At 46.7% G+C, this 17,805-nt stretch overlaps 1 long non-coding RNA gene across 1 annotated transcript; it reads right to left on the minus strand.

Moving 5' to 3' along the window:
- Positions 1-299: 299 nt before the first annotated feature.
- On the minus strand, positions 300-2,815 carry LOC144761458 (uncharacterized). Its single transcript, XR_013595727.1, has 3 exons — positions 2,601-2,815; positions 1,767-1,901; positions 300-595 (listed from the first exon to the last, which is right to left on the minus strand). It is a non-coding gene; the product is annotated as an uncharacterized LOC144761458 (long non-coding RNA).
- Positions 2,816-17,805: the final 14,990 nt, after the last annotated feature.

Genomic DNA, 17,805 nt, shown 5'->3' on the forward strand with positions numbered 1-17,805 from the left:
GATAAAGTTTGAAAAAGTACATTTTTATATCCCTAACAAAATAAACTCCCGCAAGACCCTCCCTAACCCCAACAAATAAATAGTCCTTCAAAAGTCCCCAAAAACCCCAACTCCCAATTCCCACCCCCCAAAAGTCTCTAAAAAAGGGGCAAGGGACACTCTAGGGATGCATGGTGTTGACTTTGGCTTCCAGGGCATCATGCCTTAGGGCCAGGGCATCGTACTGCTCCTGGAGGGTGGCGTGGTCTAAGCGGAGGCCCTCCAACAAAGTTTGATATTCTTTCAATTTCCAGGTCGGACACTCTGTGGATTGCACGGCGCAAGCGAGCCTTTAGAGTACTGTGAGGGGCAGCCTTTGCTGCTCGGCGGTGGCGTCTGCCAGCACGGCTCCGTTTCGCCGGAGCACTGCGCTGACCGGCAGAACGTGGGGTCACGGAGGAGGATGCAGATGTCCCATTCGATGTACTGGACTGCGTGTCCTCCCCCTCCAGTTCCACCAGCCGCCGATATTGGGCAACAGTAGCATCCAGCCTCCGTTGCCGGGCCAGTAGAGCCTGCATACTCCTTGTTGGTTTTGATGTTTTAGTATGACCAACTATATGAAGAAAGAAAGACATAATCTGTAACCAATGCTCTTTAAGAATATGATTAACACAAAATGATTCAGCAGGAAGTTGTGTCACAGTACAACTAGCAACTATCCAGCGCAGTACAAAACTATTCAGGCCAGTATCATGGGCGTCCGCAGGGAGGGGCAAGGGGGGGCGCTTGCCCCCCCCTGGATCGCAGGTCCATCCAGTGCTGGCCCAGTGACAAATTACAATATGGTAATTACAGCAGGCTGGGACCGACAGACAGATAGAGGCAGAGACAGGGACAGAGAGAGAGGAAGACAGAAGGAGAGAGAGAGAGGGAGGGAGCCAGAGGGTGACAGAGGGAGGGTGAGGGAGGGAGACAGAGAGAGAGAGACAGCGAGGTAGAGGGAGACACAGGGAGACAGAAAGAGGGAGACAGAGAGAGAGAGAGAGAGGGAAACAGAGAGAGGGAGGGAGAGGGAAACAGAGAGAGGGAGGGAGACAGAGAGAGAGGGAGGGAGACAGAGAGAGAGGGAGGGAGACAGAGAGAGAGGGAGGGAGACAGAGAGAGAGGGAGGGAGAGAGACAGAGAGAGAGACAGAGAGAGAGAGAGAGAAAGAAAGATGTGTGTAATGTGTATGCCAGGTCTGGTGGCTCAGTGGACGAAGGCATCCGCTGCAGGGGCATGAGTTCAACCTCATGGTCATAGTTTTTTTTGTTGCTCTAGATCCACCCCCCTCCCCCACTGACCCTGTCCCCTTCGGTGCGGCCCTTGGCCACAAACCACACTGTCAATTTGGCCCCGAGAGAAAGTTTGTGAGGACCCATGCTCTCTAACCACATCCTCCTGATTTAGATTGAATTGTTTTTTTCTGGCATTTTTTGTTTTTCCCTCTGTTTTAATGTAGTTGCCAGGTCGTCTGCTGTGGTGCCGCACAAGATTTTTCTCTTCCCCCTATGGGGTTCTTTGTTTATTTAAGCTCTATGTCGTGTTAGATTTAAAAAAAAAATATTTAATACTTGTGCTCAATCATGTCAGGAGTAGGACTCAGGAGATGGTGATGATGTTGCACCCCCCCCCCCCCGGAAACATTTCATAGTATTTTCGTAGTTCATCCAGTGACCGTCTACTCTCTGTAGATACACATCATATGCTATCTAAGAGTCAGATAGTACCATGATCCAGCTTACCTGTACCCGCCACCACCACTGTCTGCTTCCTCACAGTCTGTTCTTGGGCCACTTGCGTCGCCTCCTCCCCAGAGTTGTCCTCGGAGTCGATCACCACCACCACATCCGAGCTGGCCCCGCCACCAGATGTTCCACCTACAACGTAGATTTAAGAATGTTAGATTACACCACTCACTAGTATTTGGTCTAGGAATAAAGAAATGTGAAAACAACAGAAAAAGTAATTGACTGTCTACTCTAGTCTAAAGTAAAAATGTCCCTCCTTCCAGGGAAGGCTGTTGTCTTGCTGCCCTTTTTAATCACAATTGATGAATGCTTGCTTAATTTTAACACACACCATTTTTCTCTGAACAGACAGAAGCTGGACTTCTAAGGACAAGAGCAACATCAACTTCAAACCAGGTGAAAGCTCGGCTCGACCACAAGAAATGTGTTCCATTACTCATCAACTCAGCACCAAGCACTTTTCCATTTCCAGCTAACTTTATTTTAATATATGTGTTTACTTTTACTTTTAATAAAGCTTTTAAACTTGAATAGACTCTGTGGTTTTTGGTCCTCCAGACTAGAGTGACTGAGCGAAAAGTTTTGCAATTTTTGCAAGGAGGAGTCCGTGCCGCTGACACTACCAGGTTTATACAGTGTGCCAAACACGCCACTCTGAAATATTATTACTCTGGTCTTTGGTGTCCATAGTTCGGTTTGTGGAGAATTGTCCCTGCAACAGTAGTATTATGGATTTTGCTCCTATCTAAACACTATTTCGAAAAAATTAAATTAGGAACGCTTGGATAACAATAACAATAGGTCCTCTATATTTAAATGAAAACTTACTGGGGCCAGCAAAGGAGCACTCGCCGCCCTGGCCTGCATCCTCCTCTTTTGGAGCCACAGCATCCTCCTTTTCCGTCCGCTTGCCCCTGGGCGGACCTGACGTACAACATGAAAGAAAGAACAGAAAACATTGATGATTGCTGCTTGTCGATGTCCTTGTCAACCAAATCAAACATTTAGAAAGAACAAGAACCAACTATTTTGCGAGGCGCACAGCTGCCTGACCGCCACCCCCCCCCCCCTGCGTGGGAACGCACCCATTGTGGCGCAGGCCCAGGCCTTAACGTGGCGCATCTCCCTAGATGCATCACGTTGTACATGACTCGCAGGGATGCGCCACGTTTACGTCGCTGTGCGTCAGGTAAGGCAGCGTAAACGTGGCGCAAGGGGCTTGTAAATCTGCCCCTTTGTGTCTAGCATTACGCAGTTCTGTAAAGTACGCTCATACATTACTCAGCCCAATTAAATGAACACAAAATAGAAAACAAATAAGCAGTGGCACCGCCACAGAGAAGGAGAGCAGTGCACCTGAAATGCACAGAAGATTTTGAAATATTAATTTACCTCTCATATCAATGTAATCGGCAGCATTATTGCTCTTTGTAAAAAAGTTAAAACAAACATTTGCAATATAACACACAGAGCAGGAGAAAAAACAGAGTAGTGAGTGATGAAAAAATTGCTACTACTACTCACCAAGCCCGGGGACCTCCACTCCCAGCAGGTCGAGCAGGTCGCGCTCCCGGTCCAGGATGTCGGTCCAGCGGTGGGTCACCTGGTTGTAGGTGCGCTGGACCCCCGAGATGTGAAACAGGGCCCGGCACACCTGCTCCCACCGCTTCCGTCGCTCCTGGAGGTTGTAGCCACCAGCGATCCTGCCGCCTGCCGCGATGGTCCTGGGGAGGCGGCGCTGTACATAGAAAACGAGTGCGCCCACCTCCTCAGGGCTGAAGATGTCCCTGGGCACCACCATTTCCGCCCGCAAACGGCCACACGGGAGCCGGGCACGGGCTGCGGGGCCTGTCTTGGGCAGCTTCACAGCTGGCTTCACCATGGTCTGGGCAGGTGTTAGCAACAAGGAGACAAAATGAAAAAGAATAAGACTAGAGAAGAAGAAAATAAAAGTTTAAAAAAGTAGTTGAAAAGTAAACAAAAGTAGCCTAAAACACAAAAATATAGACCTAGAAAACTAGAGGGATAGAAAAAAAGTTAAATAGATCAAAAAAATATTAAAACAAGCAAAGGATGGCAGAGATATAGAGAGGATAGAAACACCATGCCCAGACACATAGGAATGAATGAAAAACAAGATGGCGGCCCGATCACGTGCGCGTAAGTAAGTTCGCACGCGATTTCTCTCGCGAACTCGTGCGAACTTGCATTCGCAAGGCACTCATTCCGCGAGATTACACATAGCTGGCGGAAACGGAAATACGTCACGCAAACAAAATGGCGGCGCCCTTACTCAACCTTGGGGTAACTCGCACGAGTTCGCGGCTTCCACGGTCGATTTCGCACGACGCCGCGCCTCGCGAATAGCGCGAAATTACCGAAAAACGAGTTTTGCAAAATAAAACCAACGAGCAGGTGCAAAAGTTCGAGCTCATCATTTGTAACCATTTCCCTGTAGTGCTTCCTGAAGGGGCCCTCCAGAATCCGGTTGCCTACTTGCAACTATTGTGTGACCCTGCTCTGACAGTCACAGAATAGTTAGAAGTATGCCATTGCATCCTGTTAAAAAAATGTACATTGCAACAAAAAGGAAAGGGAGCAGACAAGCAGGTGCCAGCCTTCATTAATGTCAGTTGGGGCAGGGCAGGTGTTGTTGTTTGCAAAACTTAAAGCACTTAGCAGGTGTGCTTTGCTTTGCCACAATAATTTACACTCACTGGTCAACCAGAGGGTGCTGTGATGACACCGAGCATGGCATGGGTGTGCCAGCCAGAGGGTGGCATGGGTGAACCAGAGTGGCAGTGTTGACAGAGGATGGCAGTGCTTTGCTTTGCCCCAATAATGTACACTGGTGAACCAGAGGGTGCTGTGATGACACAGAGGGTGACATGGGTGAGCCAGAGGGTGGCATGGGTGAACAAAGAGAGTGCCAGTGGTGACAGAGGGTGGCAGTGATGAAGAAAGCCTTGCAAACAGGCTGGGCACGTAGAAACAACAAGTTCGCAAAACTGGCGACCCGACAAGTAAGTTCGCAATTTGCGAAATTGTACAAAACCCTCGCGAACTTGCAGAAACCCGTGCGAACACACACCCAAAAAAAATCCGCAAAATCCGCGAATTTCGCAATCCACAAATTCGCGGATTGCGAATCCGCAAAATCCGCCCATGCTTACTTAAAAGGGACTCTACCGCAGAACCCCAGAGGGTTCCGGGCCAGTTATGGCGGGAGAGGTCAGGAAGGCTGGTGGCAGTCAGACCCTAGAGAATGTTTTTACTGTCTTAGGGTGGGCCACCTGACTTACCATTGCTGCCTGAAGCATACCATGAGCAAAGATCGATAGGCCTGGGCCAATCCCCGCAAAATCCCCATCCACAACTCCAAGCCCAGATCAACCCAAGCGCACAGCACATTCACCCACAAGGAAATCAGTCATCAAACACACTACCACAACAAAGACCAGGTGGTTGGCCAAACACATGGCAGCAGCAGCAGGCAAGGAATCCAGCCCAGCAAGAACTGTGTCCATAGCGACTGCAGGGAAGGGTGACTGTCTGGGGAGTCAATGCCTTCACACAATCGCCCAATCCAAATACGCAGTAAATCCAAACCCCCAATATGGCATATCCAGTTTACACCAACTGCAGAAAACTCACCATCACAATAAAGACTAGTGACACAGCATTTGGAGAAAACGCAGGCCTTTACTTGCAGGGGCGGCTGGTGACATTTCAAAGTGGTGAGGCGCAAAAGTTTGAGTTCCTATGGCGAGCGAGCTTTGGGAGCAAGGCCGAACATCATAGTAGGCACATGGAACTTAAGCCTCAGGTAGCTGCTTCTCTGCCTCTCAAAGCTCCCGGGCAGCATCCTTGGAGACCCCTGTGTACCCAGCGAGCATGTCTGTGCCCCAGTGTGTTCCTGTACCAAAGACAGCTCATGAGGTGTCAGAAACAAGTCATAAAGCAACTACTGTGCCACAGAGTTCCCTGGATTCCTAATGTTTTACCTGTGCCCAATGTAGATCCTATATAAATAGGTTCCACAGGAACACTGTACAGGACAACAGCAATTACCTCCAGAACTGTGCTTTACAGAGTTCAGGTGCACAAATTGTTTTTTTAAACTATATTCTCCCTTTGTATGTATGTTCACTGTATATCACACTGTAAACGTATTTTGCAGGGGCTAAAGGGGCTGCAATAATAAACAGAGCCTTCTAACACTTTACAACTTGTTAGGCAGACTAGATTATGTGTTGAGTTAGATAACTGGGGGTCTGAAATCCAAAGACTATCTCAAAGTAGTTTGACTCCTGGGTCAATTAACAGGGACTGAGTAACAGTGTTTTCGTTGAACTCCATGGCCTTCTCTGCGTTAGGTTGAATACTCCTCACTGCTGCAGCCATGATCTGTAGACACCAGCTTGTGCAGTTGACTAAAAAAAAAAAAAAAGCAAATATGTGCTTAAAAATGTATTTGCCATTGCTGTATATACCCATTGTGGCTCTGTATATACTATACCAAAATGTGGTATAGTGTGCACAGAGTCCATTGGAGCCCCAAAGGTAGGCAGAGGTTAAAGTAAATGGCACCTTACTCTCTATTTGTGGTAGTGTGGGCGAGCACCAAGGCTTTATCAGATGGTACTGTTAAGCATTTGTTGTACACACTCAGATAAGAAATGCTGCCACACACTCAAAGTCTGAACTCAGCCCAATTTGTTTGTAAAAAAAAATACTATTTAGTTATTTTATTTCTAGAACCAAGCCAAGCCTGGTGCTGGTAAATGGAATAATACCTTCCAAAATCTTATGCAGTGTTTTACAGTTGAATGCAGGTTCAATTGCAGTTGGTTGAATTACAGTTAAGTCAACAGTTTGGAATTGCTTTTTGGTTACTTGACACATTACTATGTATGTTACATTTTAGATTACTTTTCAGACTACCTTTGCTAATCAGTGTGATATGCCTAGATATCACACTTAGACATCTCCTAGACACAAGTAAAGTAATGCACTTTTTGTACATATGCAGTTTTTCAATGTTTCATACAAACCAACTCCACACTTAGAACAATTTTCAAGAAAAACAGTCAATGCAATCCTAATGGAGGTAATGAAGGTAATTGTTTGCAGGTAAGTACTTATTTGTGGGAGCTGGTATTCTGGGGTGAGAACAAGGGTTCCCCCAGGGTCAAGGTTGCGCTCTTGAAACACCCTCAGCGGCACTAGGTCGGCCGGGTGCAGAGTGCTGAGGCCCAATGTTATCAAATGGGGATAAGGGCTCACAAGCAGGCCACAAGTTTGTGAAAGTAAAGCTCCCGGTGTTAGGCTCAGGGCAAATGGGGATCCGAGTTAGCAGCCAAAGTACACCTGCAGCGGCGCAAGGGTGGCTGGGTCCAGGGTTCAGGGTGCTGTTTTGGCGTTGGGGTGCCCTGTTGATTTCAATAGGGATTCTCTGGTTGCAACAAAGACTGCAGGCTTGGGGACGAAGATCTTCTGGATGTGACTACTGATTGGAGAGGTAAGTTGGGATGCCTGGGGATGCTGGGACACCCAAGGTCATGGGATGTCGGGTGCAGGGCTGCCTTTAGGCGTTGGGTTTTCCTTACCAGCTCCAGTCGCAGTCTGGGGGATCCTCCACAAAGAGGCTGCAGGTGTCGTTTGGAGATTCGAGTCAGGTGAGAGATTACCAGATCTCAGGTCAGGATCCCAGGGGAGACCTCCTCCTAGTGTTGGGCCACTCGAACTCGGGACGTGGACGTCAGGTGCAGAGTGGTGCAGACTTGCGGATTTGGTCAGAGTCTGTGGGTGAGCAAATTTGGTACTCACAGAAGACAAAGTCTGAGTTTTGGAGGGCAGGACATGGCAGGTCCTTCAGGTTCTTGAGGCCGTTGGCTGGGGACAGGCCGGTGAGGCTGGGGCCAAGTCAGTGGACATCCTCCTCTCCTTACTTCAGCACAGCTTCTTCGGTCCTTCTTCTTCTCTTCTTCTGGTCGGTTCTTGTCTTAGGAGGCAAGATTCAGGGTTGCCCCTAAATGCTAGATTTAGGGGTGTTACAGGTTAGTAAAGGTTGGGACCAATGGGTCCCTTCCTTGGGGTAGGTACACCACCTAGTATGCCACCCTCCAATGGGAGATATGTCTCTCTCTGGTTGGCTGGGTCCCCCCATCTGCAAGATGGGGGAGACAGAGTTGTGCTTCACCACGCCTCCCCCACCTGAGAGGTGGGGTTGGCAAAGGTGGACACACCTCCCTTCCTCACTTGGGGGCCGATTAGGATTGCGGTGAATCCGCATCCTCCGGGCCGGCGGAAGCCACCGCCGGCCCGGAGGATGCGGATTCACTGCTGCAGTGATTGTAAAGACCCCCCGGCAGATTAGGATTGCAGGGGGGTCATCTGCGGACGGGAAGACCGTCCGCCGCATTTCCGCTGCGGTCGCCTTGCGACCATGGCGGAAAAGCTCTAATATGGTGGCGGTGTCTATCAGACACTGGCAGCCATATTAGGATGCATGCGGAAACATGCTTTTCCACGGCGGGTTTCCCGCCGTGAAAAAGCATGTGGTCTTTTGTGTTTGGGGGCCCGTTGCGGGCCCCCAGGGGTGATGGGGGGTGGGGGATGCACATGGGGGGGTACCTATGGTACCCCCCTGCCTTTGCATGCACAATGCGGCAGGCACCGCGCGGTGCCTGTCGCTTTGTGCATGCAAAGGGAAAACATGCATATTTAACATTGCGGAGGGTGCTGCTTCAAGCAGCACCCGCCGCAATGTTAACTATACGGGATGTGACTACCAGGGTGGCGGTCACATCCTAATTCCAAGGGAGGGGACGCCGCTGGCCCAGCAGACGGTCCCTTCACCTCGGGGGTGGCGGACGGACGCAGGTCCGTCCGCCATCCTAATAGGCCCCTAGGTTTGGTTTTCCCACAGGTACTCCCACCTGAAATGGGGGTCAGAACCGGTGGGAGCCAGTTGCTGGAAGCAGCCAATGGCTGGGGTAGCTCACAAAGGCAGCAAGACTTTGAAGCTTCATGGACTCATCCTGGGGGTGGAGGCTTGGCACCTCTTCCCAGAATGTGCATTGTTTCAGACCCCCAGGAGCATCAGGCTCTCGACCCAGGGGTCCAGAAACATGTCTGGTGGTGGCAGCTGGCGAGCAGCCACTCAGCCAGGACACTAGTGTTAGGTCGTTTTTCAAGGGGCATCTCTAAGTGCATTTTTCATTAACTCCCACGCTGGCATCAGTGTGGGTTTAATGTGCTGAGAAGTTTGATACCAAATTTTCTAGTTTCAGGAATGCCATTAGGGTGCGGTGGAGTTCGTAATGACAAACTCCAAGCTCCATATACTCTTAATGGCATTACTTCACTTCCAATGTCTAAGAATTTGATTGGACAATGTAGGTGTACAAGGCTCATGAACCTGTACCCTCACTACTGGTATAGGACACCCAGCTAGTGGGGTGGCTGGCCTATGCCTGGGCAGTGGATTGTGGGCATGGCAGACAGACATGTTGGAGTACTTCGATTAATTTTTTGCTAACAATTGGAAACATTTGGATAAAAAAGTGGGACAATCCCAACCCGAAGCTGTGCACCTTGTCTAGGAGTAATACTTCGCCTCTGTTGTTTAGGACACAGAGATGTGTGCCATGTCGACTCTTCACTTTGTTCTGCACCAAAACACACAGCCTGCAATTGCAGTATGTGTGTGTGTGTGTGTGTAAAGGAACATGGCCTCTAAGGGTGGCATAATAAATGCTGCAGACCTTAGAGGCCTTCCACGGCCATAGTGCCCTTGGTACCTGTAGTACAATTTACAAGGGACTGACATGTGGCCAAAGAGTGCCAATTGGGTTTTGTCTCAATGCAGTTTAGGGAAAGAACATAGGCCCTGAGTACCTGGTTGGCTGGAATCCAGGGCACTCTCAGTCAAAGTACATCAACAGTTTGGCAAAAAGCGGGGGCAACCATGCAAAAAGAGGGCACTTTCTTACACGCTCCACAATAGATCTGGTCTACATGTACTCAGTTTCCTTTGTGCCTCTGGATTGAGGTGTACAGTTGTAATAACTTACCTACCAACCAACCATATCTGAGCTCTTTTCTCACAAGCCGGGAGGGCACAGTGACATAATATTTACATGATCTCCATGAGTAATGCACCACATGTCAGAAATAAGGTACTCGTAACTGTACACCATTTATGTTCAGTAAGTACTAGTATTTTCAAGTTGTTCCAGATATGCTCCATTTCTCAGTGGCGACAAACCAAGATGTTCTTGTTCTCCACACATGCTAAGACGTTTTGTAATTGTATGATCCTGTAACATGGCATCTTGGTGTCCCGCAATTTTCATGGGCTACTTAGAAATGTTATGTGGATGAGGACCTTGGACAACATAATATCAAAGTATTTCTTAAATACATTAGGACCCTGTGGAAGATGCCACAAGTCAGAGCAATGTTGCTTTCTGACGCAAGCAGGTGTAGTGCACACTTTACCTGTACATGTGTGGTGATGGGCTAAAAAGTGTACACACCATCTATCATAGGCTGTTCTTCTATTTAATCGAGGATGGTTTGCCTCCTAAGCCTGTACCTGTCATTACATGTCTCCTCTAGATGGCCAAACAGAAGTGGCACCTCATCCTTCTCTGCCGGGCTCCCAAAATTTGCATGTCTCACCATGACTTTTTTTTTTTGGTACTTGTATAGCGCGAACTGTCACCCTACGGGTATCCTGGCGCTTCTGACTGAGGAGGGAGACCTTGGTGGAGAAGAAGGTCGGGCCGAGTGTATGGGAGGCGGAGATCTAAGCTTTTGGGAAAAGCCAGGTTTTTAGGCTCTTTCGGAATTCAATCAGGGTGTCTACTTGTCTCAGATTCAGGGGAAGTTCATTCCAAAGGCGGGCACCCACCACATTGAATGCCCTCCCGCCTGCCCTGGCACGTTTGAACCTGGAGACCGACAGAAGGCCAGAGGTAGAGGAGTGGAGGTGCCTCGGGTTGGTACCACATGAACCTTTCTTGCAAGGGGATTGGTCCCAGCTTAGCAAGCAAGCTGTCATTTTTAAATCTGTACTGCATTTTGTTTCTTCTTTTATAGTATGCCATTGGATATCACCTGCTTCCCCTCAACTGGGTTTTGTGATTTCTATGTGCTGGTTTTGTGACAATGTTCACTATTTGAAATTGATTCCAGTAAATTGAGAATTATTATTTGATGACCGCAATTCCCCTTCACATTTTGGAATGTTCTTATTCATTCATTAAGCTTTGCAATTTTAGTAGTTTCAAGGATCGCAGCTTATTGCTGCCTGCAGTTTAAGACTGATTTGCAATTCAGAGGAGCTTAACCCCTTCCGCGCTCATGACGAGCTCAGCTCATCATGAGTTACGCCGCTCGTACGCTCATGACGAGCTGAGCTCGTCATGTAACGCGGCGCACAGCGGGAAAACCGCTAGCGCGCATGCGGTTAAACACCAGGATCCATTTTTGAAAGCTAACGAGCACTGCACAACTCCCGTTGAGTGCAGAAACACTGGAAACCTAATGATATGTTAGCAAATTATTTTTAGATTGTTAGTGATTTTAAAAAAAATTAAAATATTGATTATTAATTGAGAAACTAATTTTGATGATAACTTCTTTGTAATAGTATGATAGCTATATAAGTAGTTTTAATGATAAGGGCTTTCATATTATCATCATGTATACTTATTTTGAAAGTCATTATATTAGTTTTATCAATATTGTGAAAAGCCCAAGAAATATCGAGGGTTTTCCTGTGCTTTTTTTTTTATAATAATAATGGGTTTTATGAAAAAGGCATCTAAAACCTGATAAAAAGAATCTTTCAAAAAATGCTAAAATAGTGTTCTTTTAGCTTCTCGACTCTTCCCTTTTTCTTAAATATTACCAATGGCTCAAAAGAGAAGTTGACACACAGACTCTTTTTCAAAAACAAAAATATTTTCATTGAGTTTTTACATTGAAAGCTCAGAATGTGAGTAACAGTACAGCAATAATTAGACATATCATATGATATGGCCAAATGATGAAACCAGGGTGGTATGCCCTACTACGCTCACTGACTCTTACTCAATCCAAGTTAAGCATAAAGAATGCCTTCCCGTAGTTCGTAGACAAACGTATTAATGTATAACTACGGTAAACATTGTGTACCAGATGCTTACCACGCATGCGAACAAAGCATGCCATTACAACGCGGTTGTTACAACGACTGCGTTGTTGCGTCGCATACCATTACAACGCAAGTCGGAACAACGACTTGCTGTAGGGGGCAGAACGAGTTGTATTTAAAATACAACACCTTCCTTACTGTTGCACAGACTTGGAATAGTAAATTATACTATTCCAAAATCCAGCGTCCCCTCACCCCCCCCGCCCCCCAACGCCAGCAAGTCATTGTTCTAACTTGTGTTGTAATGGCATGCCTTGTAAATGCATGCAAACTAACGTGACATATGCTGTACTAAGTATACTGGCTCAATCACGTAGCTGCCTGGACAACTGGGATCAAGGTCTCTTGGCCTGTTTGCTTGATCGAGTGCCTGATGGCTGTTTGGATGGAGAAACAGGGGAGGGGCGACCTGGTGTGAGATATCATCAACATTTCCCACCAGGGCCCCATATTTTCTTATGTTCTCTGGGTCTGGGGAAGCACCTGCCTCTTTAGATCTCTTCTTCAAGGTGCGAGCAAAAATCCATAACAACCGGCACTCCTTCAGCAGAGGCACCTCCTCTGATCTCCATTATTTTGCTATCTCGTTTGTCTACTAGGCATCCCATACTAATCAAAGTATGGGTGTATCTTGGACCACCCACCTTCTCCCATATGCCTAACAATCCTACCCTGGGAATAAGGGTAACTGAAGGATTATCAGATGTTCCTATGCTTTACCATATGCATAAATGTGGAAGTGACAGCATGGTACCAGTTCAGTTTAGAGATATACCTCTAATATGGGTCCATTCTGCACAGTCTCCCTGGGCTGTCATGTGTTGTATGGAGATAGTTGGATTGAATGAGGTACACTCAGTTCATTCTTGTCTCTCTCCAATCAGTGGTGTCTGTAACTCTAATGTCACTCTCCCACCCGTAATAGAGTGGCATTAATGTTAATTATTAAGGAGCAGTAAGTCTTGGATATCCTCAACTTTCTGGGGGGGGGGGGCGTCAAACCCGCCTTCATTCACCATTTGCATGCACAATGCGGAGGATACCCATGGGTGTTTGTCTACCTTAATACATTTGAACCAGTGTGCAAAGTGTGTAAAGCATCCTGTGTATCATCTTAACTAGTGCTCTTATGCTCAAGATTGACAAGCAAAAGCTCACTTCATAGCCTCTGTAGCAGGGGGCGCATATTAAGGTTCCAGCAATAGTTGGGGTCCTGCAACATGTGCACACCCAAGTGGTCTCTTCCTCCTAGGTTAGAGCGAGCTTCACACACTGATCAGTAATAGTCTGCAAATAATGAGTCAGAGACAGATAGCCCTTCCATGACTTGTATTGGTGGCTGCTTTATGAGTAGCCAACCAAAAAAGCAACTTACCCATATTGTATTCTGCTTCATATTGCATGCATTGCAAAGTCATCGAAGCCCATCTGGCTCTGTAGAAAGACCGAGCCAGACTTTGACTTGGTAGCTTTCCGCTTTATAGTGAACTGGTGAACCCGGCAACCACTACAGTTGTTGTTCTAGTCCAAGTACCCCAGATTCGAGGTTATCAGTTTCCAATTCTCATTCTCTTTCTTTCTGACTGACAAAGGTCATAGCTCATCTACAAACGACTGCCTTGAGCACCTCCTAAAGTGAAGCTGTGATTGAGACTGATCCCACATTTAAATGCAAATATGCTATGATTTCTTCCAAGAAGAACGCTACATAGTGGTTGTCGGTGAGCTAGGAGGCAGTCAGGTGTCACATGTCACTTAGTCTCGGCCGAAGCTACTGGAGTTACAGTTTAACTACTGAATGGTGAGATATGCCCTGCAGGAGAAAACATACCCCTGCTACCACTGAAACATCTACTACCGGGAGTAAGAAGCTCTTAAGATGGTAACAAGACATCTGAGAACTGGAGTAGAAGGCAAAGGCCCATTCTGCTTGGTGCCAAATGATCCACAGATTATGCTATGGGATTTTGCCCATTTCAAGAGTTTAGTCACCCAATACGTGCCGGATAGAATTGTTTTCATGCGTCCGATTTTTTTGTCCATTGTGTCATTGAAGTCACCCCCATTGCGAATTTACACAGGTGAGTATCTGTCAAGAGGGTTGTGAGGACCTGTAGGGTATTTTGTACTCAATTGGGTAGTTAATAAAAACAGTGAGGAATGACCAGTTTTGACTGTAGAAACCCTGATATTAGGACATAAATTCCCATGTGGTCTGTTTCGACTGTTTTGAATGTGGAGGGGAAATATTTGCGCAAGAGCATTGCAACCCTTTTGAGGAATGGAGTACTCATGTTGATCCACGAACCTCCATATGGGGGCCCAAAGGTGTGCTTCTTGCAGGGAGTTTGGTACCTGGCCAACTGTAGGGCAGTCCTTCACTTAACCTTATAATTCAAGCAACTGATATTCCATGGGAGAACTTTGTAAGTGGTAATGACGTTATGGAGTTCATGGCCATGCCAGGAGAGGAACAAAAAGTACTCTGAAGCACATCCACTACCATAACAAAACATATGAACACATTTTACAATTAAATTCCCACGCCCCCATGCCCCCTCTCCCTACACCTCTACCCTGGAAGTGACTGTCACCCATACTAAAACCCATGCTGAAACAACAGACTATAGACTTAAATCTGTATAGCTACTTGGCCGTCAAGCAGAAGATGCATATTTATGTCTCAGCCTATTTGGTAAGCATAAAAAAGACACTTTAAAGGTGTTAATAAGTGAGATGTCATAACTCCATTAGCAAACATCAGAACGTGAGTGATTCATGTGTTATATAGAAGAAAGGCAGCCAACAAGCAGGAACAGCCACAGGCAGCCATAGTGGGAACAGTTGTAGGGAGTGTAGACAGAAGAAGCTGCATGGTTAAGGCCTACTATATCGACATTGAAAGTTATATTTCTCTCTCTCCTGAGCCCCATATACAGATCCAGGAGAGCGCAAACTGCTGTGAGCAAGGTCCCTGTGTACCCTTGACAATGGCCACTATTCTGATGTTATTGTACTAGGACTGGCCCTGAGTGCAGCCTAATAATGGTGGGACCATGCCATCCAGGATGCTGGGGAAGTTTGCAGAGTGTCTGACAAGATTTTGTAGCCACGGACGGCCATCATACAGAGGATATTATCAGATTACATGGCAGCAGTCTAGAGCTCACTATGCAGTGAGGGGAGTACTCTTCCAAAGGCACCGAGACACAGGGCAGATGCATCCGGTGGCCTTCTATTCGAAAAAACTCTCTCCCCTTGAACTGAATTCAACTATCACGGACAAGGAATTACTCGCAATTACAGTTTAGATATACACTGATCACTGAAAACTTGCAATTTTTTAAATCAGCAAAGAATCTCACACCACAACAACTTTGATGGTCGCTTTTCTTCTCTGATTTTAACTTTGTAATCATGTACCATCCAGGGCCACAGAATGGTAAGGTGGATGCCTTATCATGATCACATGGGCAACTGGAGGAAGCCTTACTACCCACTAAAGAAATTCTACTCATCTTACTCACCGGATCACAGATGAAACATGAGCCTCACATAGATTTAGTTTCTACAGACAAGGAATTCCTGTCTGGCTTTGAGATCAATTCCAGCTTATGGATAAAGCAACTTGGCTAGTGGCAGAATGCCAGAGAGAGGAAAGGGATGGGTTATTATATCACCAGGGTTCCATTTTTTCCTAGTCAGGCCTGCAATACCAAGAGCTAGCCTGGATGCATGATTCCAATTTAGCCATACATGTAGGTGCTCAAAAGACACAAAACACAGTTCAACAATATTTCTGGTGGCCAAGCCTTTTACAAGAGGTAAAACGCCATGTGGCTATCTGCGCAATATGTGTTCAGGGAAGGCCCTCCACCACAAACCAGCATGTAGAATATGTCCAGTACCAGTACCATCTAGTCCGAGGCATATAGTGTCCATGGACTTTATAGTCAAAATAACCCCAAGTTGTGGACACATAACAATTCTAGTGGTGGTGGACCACCTAACCAAATTGGGCAATTTCATGGCCTCGCCAAAACTATTCAAAGCTTACGCTTTGGGACACATATTCACAGAACACATCATTAAGCAACAAAGGATACCAAGCATCCTGATCACAGACCAAAGCACACAATTCACTGCACACTTTTGGCAGCAGCTATGTAAAGCACTGAATGCAAACGCCCACATGTCCACCATCTATCATCCAGAAACAGATGGAATAATGGAGTGTCTCAATCAAACCGTACAGCAATATTTGAGATGCCTGGCTGTTCAACAGAAGGATGAGTGGAGCACATGCCTCTAGATGGCAGAGTTTGTTTAAGGAAACTCAGAACACTCCAATATAGGATATTCCTGATTCTTTGTCCTGTATTGTTACCATCCAAATATACTGCCATTAGAATGACCGGTATTGTCCTCAAACCTGTCGGTACAAGAACACCATTAAAACTTATGAATGGTTCTCCAGCAAGTTACAAAACAACCAGAAATGGCCAAAACAAAAGCCAAGTAGTATGAAGACCAAAAGAGATAACAAGAAACCCCCTATCACATAATAATAATAATAAAGTTTATGTGGGTCGTATAGCGGCAGTTACCGGACTCCGTATTGACTGGTCCCCTTTGCATTGCCTGTTGGGCCTGGTACCTCAACCCAGGAAACGGAAACTTCAGTATAGGCTGTTGCAATTGATGTTAGTTTTAGCTAGGCGTAGGGTCGCTATTACATGGATGGGACAGAGGGCCACGAAGGTAGACATCTGGCTCAAAGATGTAAGGGAATGGGTGCTAGCTGAGGAAGCGCATATGCAATGCTCCAGGAGAGATGATAAGTTGCAGGAAGATTTGTTGGTTTGGCGAACCATGTGTATGGCGGGCTTTGATCGGGAGTCCCAGTCCGACTCGGAGGGGACCAGTGGCGAGCTATTCTCTGCTCCTGACTCGGAACTGGAGGGGGAGGGGGGAAGCGAGTCTATGAACACCGATATGTGGAGGGCGAGTCATGGCACCTGGCCATATTGCCTCACGTTTTTTCTGTACTGTACTATTGGTGACGCATTGGTGTCACATGGACTTCCTTGATTACAGATGTGGTCTTTTTCTGCAGAATGCCATAATGAGTCAATCGATTGATGTAATACTGTGTTTTTTAATGATGCCTATGTGGAGGGTGGGGGGGTTTCTGCTTTTTGTATCTCTTATAAAATATACAAATAAAGGTTTAAAATAAATAAATAAATAAATAAATAATAAAGTTTATAAATCGCCTGGTTACACTTAAATCAGTGTATCCCCGCGCTATGGATACAGACCATTAGAGAGCTTCAACAACTGTCCGACTGGGAGCACAAGAAGGGGCCTACCGGAAAATGGATCTAACTACTTGGGAAATAGGTGAGTCTTCAATTTCTGACAAAACCTCACCTCAGATGGTTCCATACGGAGCTCAATCGGAAGAGTGTTCCATTGTTTGCTGGCCAGGTATCTAAAAGAGCGACCACCCATCCGTGTTCTGTAAATACGGGGGACCTGGAAAAGCATACTACCTAGGGATCTCAGTAGCCGCTTAGGACGATACATGGTCAGCATATTTTGTAGATATATAGGTCCCTTACCCTGTGCAATGCGATGTGCCATACACATAGTTTTGAACACAATACGTTCCCTGATGGGAAGCCAATGCAGGGTGGCTAAGGCACGGCTCCCGGACGACTTCCGGGGGAGATTCAATGCCAGACTTGCAGCCTCATTCTGAACGCACTGCAGTTGGTGCAGTCCTTTCTTACTCAGGCCAATATAGAGTGAGTTCCCATAGTC

The sequence above is a fragment of the Lissotriton helveticus genome, chromosome 6, assembly GCF_964261635.1.
Source record: "Lissotriton helveticus chromosome 6, aLisHel1.1, whole genome shotgun sequence".
In the NCBI taxonomy this organism is placed as follows: Eukaryota; Metazoa; Chordata; class Amphibia; order Caudata; family Salamandridae; genus Lissotriton; species Lissotriton helveticus.